Raw genomic sequence first — 16,530 nt, 5'->3', positions numbered from 1 at the left:
GTGAAAAGGAAACATATATCTCAAAGAAGGAATGTTAGAACCAGAAGTTCTTGGTCAGTGAGGACACAAATGTTCTTCTTTTGAGCTTCAAAGGAACAAATAAATCATAGGAACTTGATTTACAGTATATTTCTCATTTAGAAGAGACATGTTAACAACTCCCAGGTTTTTCGAAGGTTCTGAACAACTCACAGAGAAAGTAAACAACGTGTTAAACTTTAAATCTGGCTACTACATCTAATATATCATGCTAATAACATTAACATAAAATGGAACACTTAGAATGCTTTAACAAAATGTAAGATCACATTCCTTTTCCTGTCATATGGGCCTCTATATTTAAATACCCCCAATACAAACTACTATATATAAAATAGATAACCAACAAGGACCTACTGTATAGCACAGAGAACTATACTCATTATTTTGTAATAACCTATATGGGAAAAGAATCTGAAAAATATATATATATGTGTGTATATATATATGTATATATTTAACTGAATCACTTTGCTGTATACCTAAAACTAATACAACATTGTAAATCAACTATACTTCAATAAATAAATACCCATATATAGAATTACTAAAATTTATTTTTTAAAAAACCAATATGAATCAATGAATGTAATGAGTCCTATAATTCTAAGTGTAACTCTACAGAAAATAGTGTGACAGATGATGACCTGACCATGGAACAAACACAGTCTCAGAGAGGCATCCTGTGAACTTACAGAAAATAGCAATCAGGGAGTGACTTTCTTGACCAAAGGTTTTGTTTTGGCTGATTTGGTTTGATTAAGAAGTTCTGATAAGGGGGTTAGAACTAGGACCAATGTAGGAAGCTCTAGAGAAATCGATTTCACTTCATTATAGGGAAAAATTGTCTAAGTCAGACAGAACAGGCTGTTCCCAGGAAGAACCAGCTACCTAGCAGAAATAAGCCACTTAGCCACTTGGTGGAGATGCTATAAAGGAGAATCCAAGTAACATATGGCTGTACACGATGGCTTTAATCTTGGGATTTTGTGATTCTTTATTTGGAGTCTGAACAGTTGTTGTTTTAAACTGCTTGAGATTTTATTAATAGTGGTTACAGGAAATATCTTTCACATACCAAGTGAAAAAGACTCAACACATACAAAACAGAGTGCTAGTTATTATCACTAATAAACAATCAGGAAAAAAGAAAACAGGAAAAAAGAAGAATGAGATGACAATCAGTTCCATTATGATAGGTCATAACATAGACATTGCCAATTAACAATTATTATCTGAATTTAGACAGGATGATGGTTTGGAATTCATGAGTTATAATTTAGCCATTCCCAAACTACTGTGAGGCCCTAAGTAAATTTACAAACTTGAGAATTATCATTCCTAAAAAAATCTTCCCACTGTTCACAAACATCAGTGATTTTCAAACTTCTATGTGTGTCAGAATCACTTGGGAAGCTTATTAAACAACAGATGCCTAGTCCCTACCCACAGAGATTCTGACTCAGTGGGTCTGGGATGGGACCCTGGGTATTTTCATGTTTGCAATCTCCCCAGGTGGTTCTGATGCACCTCAAGTTTGAGAGCTGCTGACCTATCTCAGGAGAAAGCATTTGCATTAAGTAAGTAGTCTAGTAAAGCTCTTAGACAACAAAGTATAATATAAATGCTGAGCTTTATTCTTTTAAGCAGAATGCTTCCTATGCAGCTACTAATTATTAGCAAATTTTCAGAAGCAGAAATTATTATGTCCATATATCAGGATACTAATTTCTCTCCAGCTCCAACTCAACACTTACAACACCATAGGGGTGCTTCCCTGGTGGCGCAGTGGTTAAGAATCCACCTGCCAATGCAGGGGATACGGGTTCGAGCCCTGGTCCGGGAAGATCCCACATGCCGCGAAGCAACTAAGCCCACACACCACAACTACTGAGCCTGCGGTCTAGAGCCCGTGAACCACAACTACTGAGCCCATGTGCCACAACTACTGAAGCCCGCACGCCTAGAGCCCGTGCTCTGCAACAACAGAAGCCACCGCAATGAGAAGCCCGCGCACCACAACGAAGAGTAGCCCCCGCTCGCCACAACTAGAGAAAGCCTGCGCGCAGCAAAGACGACCCAATGCAGCCAAAAATAATAATAAGTTAAAAACAAACAAACACTTTAGGGGTTAAAAATGCACACACAAGCTTTACAGTCAAAGTAGGGACTGGGTATTGGCTGTCAATTACGAACAGTGAGACCTTGGTAGAGTGGCTTCACTTTGCTGAGTCTCAATTTCTTCATGTGGAAAAAACAGGGATTAGAGTACTTGTCTCACAGTGTTGTTACGAAGATTAAAATGAGATAATGGAAGTGAGGTGTTTATCACAGCTACTCAATAAATGGAAGTACTGTTATTATTATGATGACAAATCCTAGATGATTTCAGTGTGACCTTGCTGTGATTAATGCAGGATAAGAAATAGAATCAATTTAATGAGCTTTCTGTGACCATATATTTGTTCCAGGGAAGGGTGAAACATACATGTGTTTCCATTATACACAGTACAATCAAATGTTTTATCTATATTAAAGTAATTTTATCAGATCCCTTCCATTCTTCACTTGTTTATATCAATTAGAAATAAACTCCCCTATAGTAACATAAGGAGATCACTTTACAGAAAGAAATTAATATCCTAAAATGGCCACCTGTGTGATATTCTAGACCACACAGCAGACACAAGCTATGGAAATCCAAGATTTGGAAGACTAATTTTATTTCCCAGACCAAAGTTCTCCCTCAAAACCAGAATGTTTTTTTAAAAATTAAGCATTTAATTTCTTTTTAAAATTGAAGTATAGTTGACTTACAATATTATATTACTTTCAAGTGTACAACATAGTGATTCAATATTTTTATAGATTCAGAATGCTTTTCTAAAACAAAAAATAAACTAATCTTACAGTGGTGAGAGGCTTATGTCCTAATTCTAGACAGAAAACTGATAACAGTAATCAGCAAACAGCATTAATCATTGTTCTTTCAGCTGGAGTACTTTGACCCATAACATTAAAATGAATATGAACAATTTTCAGACAGTCTTCAGCAACTAGATTTCCAATAGAGCAGTTCACTTCCCCTATCCCAGACTTACCCAACTCTGGTTCTCAAAGGTCCCCAATCTTTTTCTAAAAGAACACCTTTTCATTTCCAGACACTATGATTTTGCATGGGTAGGAGTGGGCGTGAGGTGAGGCCAGAAAAGGCCCAGGAGCTAACAGTGAAGTCCCTGAACATAGGTAGATAGTGCTGACAATAAAATTACTGAGCTCCCTGCTCCCATCCCTGTGTGGAAACCAGTCAGAGGAGAAATAGATAGGGTGGGACCAACAACATTCGTGCCTGATCTACTAGTAGAAATACGGATGAGCTGCTGGAGGTCCCCTGGGTTTTATCGTAATTATCAGCACACAGCTATCAAACAATGAAACTGTAAAGGGTACTGTGCTGGGTACCTTATTGAGCAAGCACTTTACATTAATTCTGCAACAAAATATACAGTCTTACAATTAACGATCCATGTGTTAGGCAGCAAATCCCAACGGCAGTAACAGAGGAGGGTTTGCAGATGTGTTCATGACAACATGGCAGGGTCCTGTTACAGGAATTCTATTACTGAATGAATTGTCCCCGATAGGAAAACAGGTGCAAGTTGGCGGCTAGGCGGCTACAGCCAAGAAGAATGGATGACTGATAAGTACAGATACCTGGATCTTATCTGAATATTCTGGTTCAGTAAAAACACCCAGTAGCCCTTTGTTCCTTTGTGTACTCATTTAGTCAACAGATTTTTATTGAACACTTCTTATTTAGGATGCATGGAGCTGGTTGCTGAGGATGCAATGGTGAGTTAAACAGACTGATACTACCTAAGAGCTACTGACAAGAAAGTAAATAAAATGCAGTATTGCCAATCATATCAATATTTATGTACCATGGTAGGAGCAGGGCAGAATACCCTCCGAGCAAACAGAGGATCACCTGACATAAACAAAAATTGGGGGAATTCCCTAGTGGTCCAGTGGTTAGGACTCTGTGCTTTCACTGCTGAGGGCCTGGGTTCAATCCCTGGTCAGGGAACTAAGATCCCCCAAGCCACAAGGCGCAAACAAACAAACAAAAAAATGTGAAGAGTAAGCTAAGAAGCAGAGATTCAAGGAAGGGTTATTTTTAGAGGAGGTGGAGAGGGTGGTTGGAGGGAAAAAAACAGAGAGGGAGGGAGGAGTGTTCTTGGCTGAAGGAACAGCAAGTTTGAAAGCTTGGAATTGAATTTGCAGGGTGTGTCAGATGAACTAGCTGAAGAAAACACTGGCCCCCAGTGGGCGTATGATGTCAAGATGAGATGAGGCTGGAGATGAAAGCAAAGCCAAGAACATGAGGGACATAGTAAGCCAAAGTATTTTATCCTGAGGCAATGGACAACTATGAAGTATTTCAAATCTTGATATTCTTGCATGTTAGAAAGATCCCTCCAGCTATTTGCTCAAAAGATAAGGGAGAAGATTTAGTACTTTCCTTTATCTCCTCCCTCAAAGACAACTTGCCAAATAGGTTCATAAAGTTTTACCTTAGTATTTTCAAATTTAGTAAAACCATGTGAAGGTGCCAGGAAGGTCCAGTGAGGTCAGTTGCAGCGTTGAGTTGAAGTGATTAAATCTGAGCAGATTCTCAGCCAGACTGAAGGGGGTTAGGCATTTTTGTTTCCACTGTAGCTGCTGATGCTTTCACTCCTTACCTTTCTCAAGCCCATCTATCCCAATCAACTGTAAAATATGAAGAACACAGCGGTTTGGTTGACATCAGTAACAAAACTATTCCAATTAGCACATAAAGAATTTCTATCCATAGTAAGTTGATAAAGGTTTCATCTGAACAAATTTTGTATTTGGTATGTACTGCTTGAAATTGCCAATTTGAGTACAGAGACCATGTTTCCCAGATTCCTTCAAACTAAAGTAATCGAACCCTATGGGGCCTTCCCGGGAAAGATGCTTCCATGTCCTCTGCCTGCCTCTTGTTAGTAGAAAAACTTTAGACTCCTAGGCCTTCCCTGAGTTCCAAAGAGCAAATTTAATCAGAGAATTGAGAAAATGCAGAAACAAAGGAAAACAGTCAAATAAGGCAAAATAATATTTAAGCCATTAAACAAAGTCAAGGACCTTTAGTTCCTCCTCAAGGGCTATGGATAATATTCTGAGCCATATCCTTAAGCTAATATTTTGCGAATACTGAAAACCCCACGAGGTGGAAAAAGTTAACTGCATGCTGACCACAAGAACGTAGACCCCAGACCGGTTGGAACTAGAAGGTTGATAATGTTGACTCCCATCTACCTCACCACCAACCAATCAGAAGAATGTCCACAAGCTGGTCACACATCCTGCAACCTTCTCCCTCACCCTGTCTCTAAAAACCTTTCCCTGAAAGCCATCAGGGAGTTTGGGCCTTTGGAGCACAAGCTGCCTGTACTCCTTGCTTGGCCTTGCAATAAAATGCTGCACTTTCCTTCACCACAATCTGGTGTCAGTAAATTGGCTGTACTGCACATGCGTGAGCAGACCCAAGTTTGACTCAGTAACAAAATGATAATTGCTGTCCTTGAAGTGTAAATGATAGATTCCTGGGCTTTTCATGGTGCTCTGTGGTACTCCCGACTTAGGCTACTATCCTTTACTTTTCTGAAAGAGCAGGTCACATGGAAAACCTAAGACAGAGGTTGGCAGAAGGCTGCCTACTGCAACATGAGAATGTTCTAGGCTTAATTTTCATTCTGCCATCTTAGGGAGAGATACACATTAACAACTTATTTCTTATGTTAAAATCTTAGGTAGAAACAAACAAACAAAAACAACAAAGCACAAAATGATTGCAAGCTTCTTTTAGAGAGGCTTCTGGTATCATTCCATTTCTTCTTTGTACTTAGCTCTAATACTCAAATTAAGAAATCCTAATTTGTAGTATTTTCTAATTTTTGTGGTATAAATACTCTCACCATGACCAATGACAATTATTATGTCATGCCACTGAAGGGCAGGTGGAGTTGGGATGTGCACAACTGGCTATTCCAGAAGTTGGTACAAGCTGGTTGCAGCATACCATTGCATGTGATCACAGTTGAGCCATACCAACCAACTCAAGACTCCCACTTATGATCCAGTCATGGTTAGAGTACATATGATCTGTTCCTGCTGTGCCCTGCCCAGATTCCTGACTCCCGAAATTGTGAGCATAATAAAATAGTTTTGTTTTAAGCCACTAAGTGTGTTTTTTTTAAACAGCTTTATTTGAGATCTAATTCACATACTATATAAATTCACCCATTTAAATTGTACAATTCAGTGGCTTTTAACATATTCATAGAGTTGTGTCCATCAGCATAATCAATTTTAGAACATTTTCATTACCACTCCCCCCCAATCCTTCCTCTTTAGCTATCATTTCCCAATCCTTCCCCAAACCCCTTCCCTAGGAAACCAATAATCTATTTTCTGTCTCTATTGATTTGCCTGTTCTGGACATTTCATACAAATGGGATAATACAATGTGGCCTTTTGTGACTGGCTTAATTTACTTAGCATAATATTTTCAAGGTTCATCGATGTTGTAGCAAATATCAGTGTGCCATTTTTTTATTATCAAATAATATTCCATTATATGGATATACCACATTTTATTTATTCATTTATTAGTTGATGAGCATTTGGATTGTTTACACTTTATCTTAGTCCATCCAGGCTGTTATAACTCGTAAATTAGGAGCCTTATTTTCGTTTTGTGACCCTTACTATACAGTGTCCTAGTTAGAGACAGAATGAATGATAAAACGACTTTCCATATTACTCTTTACAGATTTTCTGCTTTATGGCTATTGAATAATGAATATGTTTCACATACACAATGAATGTACAATGAGACAAATTATCTAAATTAAACTGGTAAAAACAAAGTACTTTAGATATAATAGCAACATAATTGTTCCTTTTCTCTGCCTTAATGCACAGGCTTATTAGAGTTATTTTAGCATCAATTTTCTTAAATAGTTTTGCTTATATTTATTAGGGTATTGGTAGATTATAATTTAGCCACAGATTAGACCTGATCTTGCCAATTTTGATGCAAAGGAGGTTTTGATATCTACTAAAACCTCCATAGTTAAGGAAAAATATAAGCAGGAACACCTTTGATTTCTTGCTATATTTAGCACAATAAATTTTAAATGGAAATTTTCTTGCTCCACTCATAACTGAAAAGGCATAGCACCATGCGAAAATGATGTTGTGTAGTGCTGCAGTAGCAGAGAGACATGGTTAAAAGTATACATAACAGGTATGAACACCCAGATATATTTTAGATATTAGAGAGAAATGACTGCTATTAAGAACAACTGAAACAGCAGAAACTGATCAAAACATCTGTAATTAATATGTATCATAAAAATATTAGATACATATTTTGGGAGAATAAAACATTCTTTGAAGAATCACAAAATTCACATATGTCAAGGATGACAGTAATACCTAATTAAATGCCATATTCAAATGTCAAATTTTGCTTAGACTGCCCCACCTCCACTTCTTTTCCCCACCTCTTTTCTCTTACTATTTTAGGAGAGGAAAATAGCTCTATGGTTAAGAGCAAAGACGCTAGAGTGTAGTTGCCTGCTTTGCTACTTATAAGCTGTGTAGTTTTGGGCAAGTCAGTTAAATTCTCTGTACCTCCATTTCCTGATAAGGACAATTATAGAACCTACCATATGGTGGCTGTGAGGACAAAATGAGTTAATATCAATACATGTTAAGTGCTCAGATCACTGCTTGGCACACAGTTAGTATTCAGTAAGCATCAGATATCATGATGTCCAGAAACTTTTTCTTCTGAGGGCCTTCAATTAAAACAAGGGCTTCTAAAAAGGGTGAAATATTTGTGTTCCTTAGCATTATCACTTCTGATCTTCAATAAGACATACATATGCACAATATCAACAAGAAGTCAAATGATTAGAAAAATGTTTATTAAGGTAAAGCTGCAAGGGACTTCTCTGGTGGCACAGTGGTTAAGAATCTGCCTGCTAATGCAGGGGCCACAGGTTCGAGCCCTGGTCCGGGAAGATCCCACATGCCACGGAGCAACTAATCCCTTGCACCACAACTACTGAGCCTGTGCTCTAGAGCCCGCGAGCCACAACTACTGAGCCCGCGTGCCACAGCTACAGAAGCCCGTGCGCCTAGAGCCCATGCTCCTCAAGAAGAGAAGCCACTGCAATGAGAAGCCCACGCACCACAACAAAGAGTAGCCCCCTCTCACCCCAACTAGAGAAAGCCCACACACAGCAACGGAAACACAACACAGTCCCTAAAAGGGCTGAGGGGATCACAAACTGAATCAAGTGACTCAGCAAATCCTGTTAGAAGGCAATGCATTTATTGAGTACTCTTCCAAATAAAGTGTTGTAATATATCTATAAATACAGAAACTTAAAACTTAAAAATAATCAGCTAGCTGTTGTGTATTTATTGAGATCTTTAATATCTTAATATACAAAAAATGGGAAGATCAGGCTACAGTGAAGGAGCTAAGCTTATTAAGGATTAAGGATTTAGCTCATTTTCTGGCACAGCATTCAGAAATTTTTTTTTTAAAGTCTCAGTTGATATAAAACGGTGTGTAAATCTGCCTTTCCAAACCAAATCTGACATAGCTCTATCAAGATACTCTTTCTCTGTGGAGCCAAAGCAGAAGTTGTACAGCATGCTGAGGACTAATTGTCATGGACCGGAGTTAATTATTATTTTGGGTATTGAGCTAAAGTCAGACCCATTTCTCCTAATCCACATAAATGAAAACGACTTCACCTGATAACCTCTCTGAGCCTGTTTTCAAGTGTTTAAAACTCAGGGTCCCCTGATCCTAATCCAGTACTCTTTCCCCTCTGTCACACCACTTGTGACTCTGCATGTGCTAAGAAACAGCTTCCTTCTGAATCCTTAAAAGGAAAAACTCAAATTCCCCAGAACATAAGCAACTTTGGAATGAAAAGTTCACCAATTTCGTTTGAGATAGTTCAGGGAATGTATATATTTCAGGCTAACCACACCCCTACAGAGGGAGTGCTTTTGGCATATGGCTTCATCTTGTGCATTAGGAATGCAATCTGCAGTCAATGCATAACCACTGTACAATGCCAGTTTCACGAGGCAATGGTATTTTAGCTAAAATAGTTATCTCAGGGAGGAGGTGAGTTGTTGGTGTACTTAAAGGCAATGATTTTACCTAATTTATACATCATTTTCTATAAAAGATAATGGCATGACAAACCCAAAGGAGAGCTACAGTTTTGCTTTTACAAACCATTTATAATTAAAATGGGACTATTCTCTGAAGAGCCAAAAGTAGCCATTTAGAAAGAATGTTGATACAACAATTCAGGAAAGAAAAAGTGAAAAAGAGATACTTAGAATTTACCAAGCAGCCATTTACTCAGATGATACAGGACACAAGCACTGAGGGCACATGGAGCCTAGCAATTTACAATCTAAATGAATATGAACAAGGATGTCCATGACATGTGGGAAAAAAAATTAAAAAGCAAAATATCAAAAAGGAAGGTGAAAATAATCTTTATTTTTAGCAAAAATTTGAATTAGTTTAAGGGCGCATTCTCCTCAGCTTCAAAAGGTATTAATGGTTAAATGAGACGATTATTGTTAACTATAGGCACTATGTTGTACAGACCTCTAGAACTTATTAATCTTGTATAACTGTAACTTTACACTCTTTGAACAACTATTCTCTATTTCCCCCCTCCCCCCATGCCCTGGTAACCATCATTATTTTCTTCTTAAGTTTGGTTATTTTAAATACCTCATAGAAGTGGCATCATGTAGTATTTGTCTTTCTGAGAATGAGTTATTTCACCTAGCATGTCTTCAGGTCCAACCATGTTGTTGCAAATGGTAGGATTTTCTTTTTTAAGGCTGAGTAATAATTTTATTGTATGTATACAGCAAATTCATCTGTCAGTGCACATTTGGGTTGTTTCCTTATCTTGGCTATTGTGAATAATGCTGTACTGTGCACTTCAAATTTTTAAAATTAATTAATTAATTAAATTTTGGTTGTGTTGGGTCTTCATTGCTGCACACGGGCTTTCTCTAGTTGTGCCAAGTGGGGGCTACACTTTGTTGCGGTGCACTGGCTTCTCATTGTGGTGGCTTCTCTGGTTGCGGAGCACGGGCTCTAGGCACACTGGCTTCAGTAGTTGCAGCACGCTGGCTCAGTAGTTGTGGCTCATGGGCTCTAGAGCTCAGGTTCAGCAGTTGTGGCGCACGGGCTTAGATGCTCCACAGCATGTGGGATCTTCCCAGAACAGGGCTCGAACCTGTGTCCCCTGCATTAGCAGGCGGATTCTTAACCACTGCGCCACCAGGGAAGTCCTGTGCACTTAAAATTTTGATAAGAGGATAGTCCTCATGGTAAGTTTTCTTGCCACACACACACAAAGGACACAAGGAAATTTTTGGAGGTGATGGATGCATTTTTTTTTAAGATTTTGGGGTTTTGATGTGGATGATTTTTAAAGTCTTTATTGAGTTTGTTACAATATTGCTTCTGTTTTGTTTTTTGTTTTTTTGGCCCCAAGGCATGTGGGATCTTAGTTCCCTGAACAGTGATCAAACCTGCACCCCCTGCATTGGAAGGCGAAGTCTTAACCACTGGACTGCCAGGGAAATCCCATGGATGCTTATTTTTTGTTTGTGGTATGATAAACATCAAATTGTATGCATTAAATATATGCAGTTTTGGTATATCAATTATACCTCAATAAAGATGTAAAATATTAAAGTAAGTTTAAAAATGATCTGGAAATGTAATCAAGAGTTCTTCTGGGTCAAATTCTTGTAAGGAAAACGTCCCAGCATCTACTCATTAAACAAGTCATAATATGCAGGGAATGGTGAAAAAAGCCCAAGACAAAATGTCCTTTAAAGTTGTACCTTAGTCCACTGGATACCAGTACTTCACCTGTACTCAAAGCCAGTACTCAAGACATCAATATGGACAATGAATTAATACATAGGCATATTTTAATTGAAGTATACTTGCTGAATAATATTGTATGTCACAGGTGTACAATACAGCAATTCACAATTTTTAAAGGTTATACTCCTTTAGTTATTATAAAATATTAGCTATATTCTCCATGTTATACAATATATGCTTGTAGCTAATTTATTTTATGGACAATAGTTTGTACCTCTTACTCCCCTACTCCTACTTTACCCTTCCCTCCTTCCCTCTACCCTCTGGTAACGAATAATTTGTTCTCTATATCTGAGTCTGCTTCTTTTTTGTTATATTCACTAGTTGGTTTTATTTTTTAGATTCCACATAAGTGATATCATACAGTATTTGTCTTTCTCTGTATGACTTACATCACTTAGCATAATACCCTCCAAGTTCATCAATGTCGCTGCAAATGGCAAAATTTAGTTCTTTTTTGTAGCTGAGTAGTATTCCATTGTGTGTGTATGTATGTGTGTATATATACATGCCACATCTTCTTTATCCTTTTATCTGTTGATAGACACTTAGGTTACTTCCATATCTTGGCAATTGTAAATAATGCTGCTAGAAACATTGGGTTGCATGAATTGTTTCAAATTAGTGTTTTTGTTTTTTTCAGATATGCAATATTATCCAGGAGTGGAAGTGCTGGGTCATATGGTAGTTCCATTTTTAGTGTTTTGAGAAACCTCCATAGTTTTCCATAGTGGCTGCACTAATTTACATTCGCACCAGAAGTGTGTGAGGGTTTCCTTTTCTCACATCCTCTCCAACATTTGTCATTTGTGTTCTTTTCGATGACAGCCATTCTGACAGGTGTGTGGTGATATCTAATTATGGTCTTGATTTGCATTTGTTATGATCAACAATGCTGAGCATTGTTTCCTGTGCTTGTTGGCCATCTGCATTTCCTCTTTGGAAAGATGTCTATTCAGTTCTGCCCATTTTTTAATTGGATTTTTTTTTTTGATGTTAAGTTGTATGAGTTACTTATATATGTTGGATATTAATCCCTTTATAGGTCACATTATTTGCAAATATTTTCTCCCAGTCAGTAGACTGTCTTTTCATTTTGTCAATGGTTTCCTTTGCTGTGCAAAATATTTTTAAAATTAGGTCCGTTTGTTTATTTTGCTTTTATTTTCTTTGCTTTAGGAGATGGATCCAAAAGGTTTCACTGTGATTTATGTCAAAGAGTGATCTGCCCATGCTTTCCTATAGGAATTTTATACTATCTGGTTTTACATTGCTGTGATTTATGTGAGATTGTTCTGCCTATGTTTTCTCAAGGAGTTTTATAGTATCCATTTTGACTTTATTTTTGTATATGGTGTTAGAGAATGTTTTAATTTCATTCTTTTACATGTAGCTGTCCAGTTTTCCCAGAACTTATTGAAGAGACTGTCTTTTCTCCATTGTATGTTCTTGCTTCCTTTGCTGTAGATTAATTGATCATATAAAGGTGGGTTCACTTCTGGGCTATTCTGTTCCATTGATCTATGTGTCTGCTTCTGTGCCAATACCATACTGTTTTGATTACTGTAGCTTTGTAGTACAGTCTAAAGGCAAGGCATGTGATTCCTCCAGCTCTATTTTTCGTTGTCAAGATTGTTTTGGCTGTTTGGGGTCTTTTGTGTTTCCATACACATCTTTAAATTATTTGTTCTAGTTCTATTAAAAAATGGCATTGGTATTATGATAGGGATTACATTGAATCTGTAGGTTGTCTTGGATAGTATGGTCATTTTTTTAATATAAAAATTTAAAATTTATTTATTTATGGCTGCGTTGGGTCTTCGTTGCTGCACACAGGCTTTCTCTAGTTGTGGTGAGCGGGGACAACTCTTCATTGAGGTATGCAGTCTTCTCATTGCAGTGGCTTCTCTTGTTGTGGAGCACCGGCTCTAGGCGCACAGGCTTCAGTAGTTGTGGCACACAGGCTTAGTTGCTCTGCGACATGTGGGATCTTCCCAGACCAGGGCTTGAACCCGTGTTCCCTGCACTGGCAGGCGGATTCCTAACTGCTTGCATCACCAGGGAAGTCCCAGTATGGTCATTTTAAAATTCAAGAACATGTTACATCTTTCCATTTGTTTGTATTGCCCTCAGTTTCTTTCATCAGTGTCTGATAGTTTTCTGAGTGCAGGTTTTTTCCTCCTTAGGTAGATTTGTTCCTAGGTATTTTATCCTTTTTGATGTGATGGTAAATAGGATTATTTCCTTAATTTCTCTTTCTGGTATCTCATGGTTAGTATACAGAAATGCAACAGATTTCTGTACATTATTTTTGTACCTTGTAACTTTATTGAATTCACTGATTAGATCTAGTGGTTTTCTGGGTGGTGTCTTTAGGATTTTCTATGTATGGTATTGTATCATCTGCAAACAGTTTTACTTCTTCCCTTCCAATTTGGATTCTTTTTATATCTTTTTCTTCTCTGATTGCTGTGGCTAGGACTTCCAAAACTATGTTGAATAAAAGTGAGAGTGGGTATCCTTCTCTTGTTCCTATCTTAGAGAAAATGTTTTCAGCTTTTCATCATTGAGTATGATGTTAGCTGTGGGTCTGTCATATATGGCCTTTATTAAGTTGAGGTATGTTCCCTGTATGCCTATTTTCTGAAGAGGTTTGTTTTTTTAAAATAAAAAATGAATGTTGAATTTTAGCAAAAGCTTTTTCTGCATCTGTTGAGATGTTCATATGGTTTTTATTCTTTTTGTTAATGTGGTGTATCACACTGGTTAATTTGTGGATATTGAAAAATCCTTGCATCTCTGGAATAAATCCCACTCGATCACGGTGTATGATCCTTTTAATATACTGTTGGAGTCAGTTTGCTAGTATTTTGTTGAGGATTTTTGCATCTATGTTCATCAGTGACATTGGTCTGTAATTTTCTTTTCAGTGATATATTTGTCAGGTTTTGGTATCAGGGTGATGCTGGCCTCATAGAATGAATTCAGAAGTGTTCCTTCCTCTGCAACTTTTTGGGATAGTTTCAAAAGGACAGGTGTTAACTCTTCTCTAAATGTTTGGTAGAATTCACCTGTGAAGCCATTTGACCCTGGACTTTTGTTTGATGGAAGTTTTAAAGTTACTGATTCAATTTCAGTACTTGTGATTGGTCTGTTCATATTTTCTATTTCTTCTTGGCTCAGTATTGGGAGATTGTGCCTTTCTAAGAATTTGTCCATTTCTTCTAGGTTGCCCATTTTATTGGCATACAGTTGCTCATAGTAGTCTCTTATGATCCTTTGTATTTCCATTATATCAGTTGTAACTTCATTTCTCATTTTATTCATTTGGGCCCTCTCCCTTTTTTTTTTTTTTGCGGTACGCGGGCCTCTCACTGTTGTGGCCTCTCCCATTGTGGAGCACAGGCTCTGGACGCACAGGCTCAGCAGCCATGGCTCATGGGCCCAGCCGCTCTGCAGCATGTGGGATCTTCCTGGACCAGGGCATGAACCCGTGTTCCCTGCATCAGCAGGCAGACTCTCAACCACTGTGCCACCAGGGAAGCCCTCCCTTTTTTTCTTGATGAGTCTGGCTAAAGGTTTATCAATTTTATCTTTTCAAAGAACCAGATTTTATTTTCATTGATCTTTTCTATTGTTTAGTCTCTTTCATTTATTCCTGATTTTTATGATTTCTTTCCTTCTACTAACTTTGGGTTTTGTTCTTCTTTCTCTAGATGCTTTAGGTGTAAGGTTAGGTGGTTTAAAATTTTTGTTTCCTGAGGTAAGCTTGTACTGCTATAAAATTCCCTCATAGAACTGTTTCTGCTGCATCCCATAGGTTTTGGATTGTCGTGTTTTCATTTTCATTTGTCTCTAGGTTTTTTGATTTCCTCTTTGATTTCTTCAGTGATCCATTGGTTTTTTAGTAGCATATTGTTCAGCCAACACATATTTGTTTTGGGGGGATTTTTTTGCAGTTTTTCGCTGTAGCTGATTTCTAGTTTCACATCATAGTGGTCAGAAAAGATGCTTGATATGATTTCATTTTCTTAAATTTACTGAGGCTTGCTTTGTGGCCTAGAATGTGATCTATCCTAGAGGACATTCCATGTATATTCTGCTGCTTTTGGAAAGGATGCTCTCTATATATCAATTATAACACTAAACATAGTCATCAAGTCACAAAAGAAGAAAAAAGGGGGGAAAAAGACCTACAGAAACAAATCCAAAAGAATTAACAAATGGCGATAAGAACATACATATTGATAATTGCCTTAAATGTAAATGGACTAAATGCTCCAGTTAAAAGACAGAGTGGCTGAATGTATTCAAAAACAAGACCCATATATATGCTGCCTACAAGAGACTCACCTCAAATCAAAAGAAACACACAGACGGAAAGGGGATGGAAAAAGGTATTCCACGCAAATGGAAATTAAAAGAAAGCCAGAGTAGCAATACTTATATCAGACAAAATAGACTTTAGAATAAAGACTGTTACAAGAGACAAAGAAGGACACTACAAAATGAGCAAGGGATCAATCCAAGAAGATATAACAATTTTAAATATATATGCACCCAACATAGAAGCACTTAAATATGTAAGGCAAATATTAACTGACATAAAAGGAGAAATCAATAGTAACACAATAACAGTGGAGGATTCTAACACCCAACTTACATCAATGGACAGATCATCCAGACAGAAAATCAATAAGGAAACACTGGCCTTAAATTATACATTAGACCAAATGTATTTAATTGATATATAGAGAGCATTCATCTGAAAGCAGCAGAATAATACATAAGTATAAATATCATACATCTAACTTAGAAATAAACAGGAATGGCCATGGTATACAAAACTCTTTTAAGCTTAATCATTACTTGAGTTTTGATTATAAAGGTCTGAGTCATCTATTGACACCAGGGCAAACAGCTTCCCTCTTCTGCAGCTAGTCATCTAGTAAAAAGTAACATGCACTACATAAAGAAAAAAACATTAAAATGTTCAATATACTACCTTATGCATTTGAGTATGAAATTGCTTACATGTCGGTCACCATAAAACGTACAGATAATAACTAAATCTTTCAAAGTCTTTCCCAATACTATGGTTTTAGAATCAAGGTACATTTATATAGTATTTTAAAACAACTCTTTGAGGACAGGGACTGTACCTAACCTTTCTGCTTAATATCAACAAGTATATAGCAAGTAACCTGTTGATTATGGATGGCCTCACTACCTCAATCAGCTGACATCTTATTACCCACTGGGTATCTGACAGCTTAAAGCCTCTGTTTAGCATCTGGAAACAATGACATATAGTAAACAGAGAACAAACAGAGAACTTTAGACATAGCCTCAATCATACCTGTTAGCATCCATTGGGACATAAAATCAACTTTTTAATTTTCCAATAAAAGTTTTAGGAAACTTACTTGAAATATGACTTTTAG

This window comes from Kogia breviceps, chromosome 3 (assembly GCF_026419965.1).
Source record: "Kogia breviceps isolate mKogBre1 chromosome 3, mKogBre1 haplotype 1, whole genome shotgun sequence".
NCBI classification, from domain to species: Eukaryota; Metazoa; Chordata; class Mammalia; order Artiodactyla; family Physeteridae; genus Kogia; species Kogia breviceps.
Note: the sequence above shows the minus strand (reverse complement) of the source record.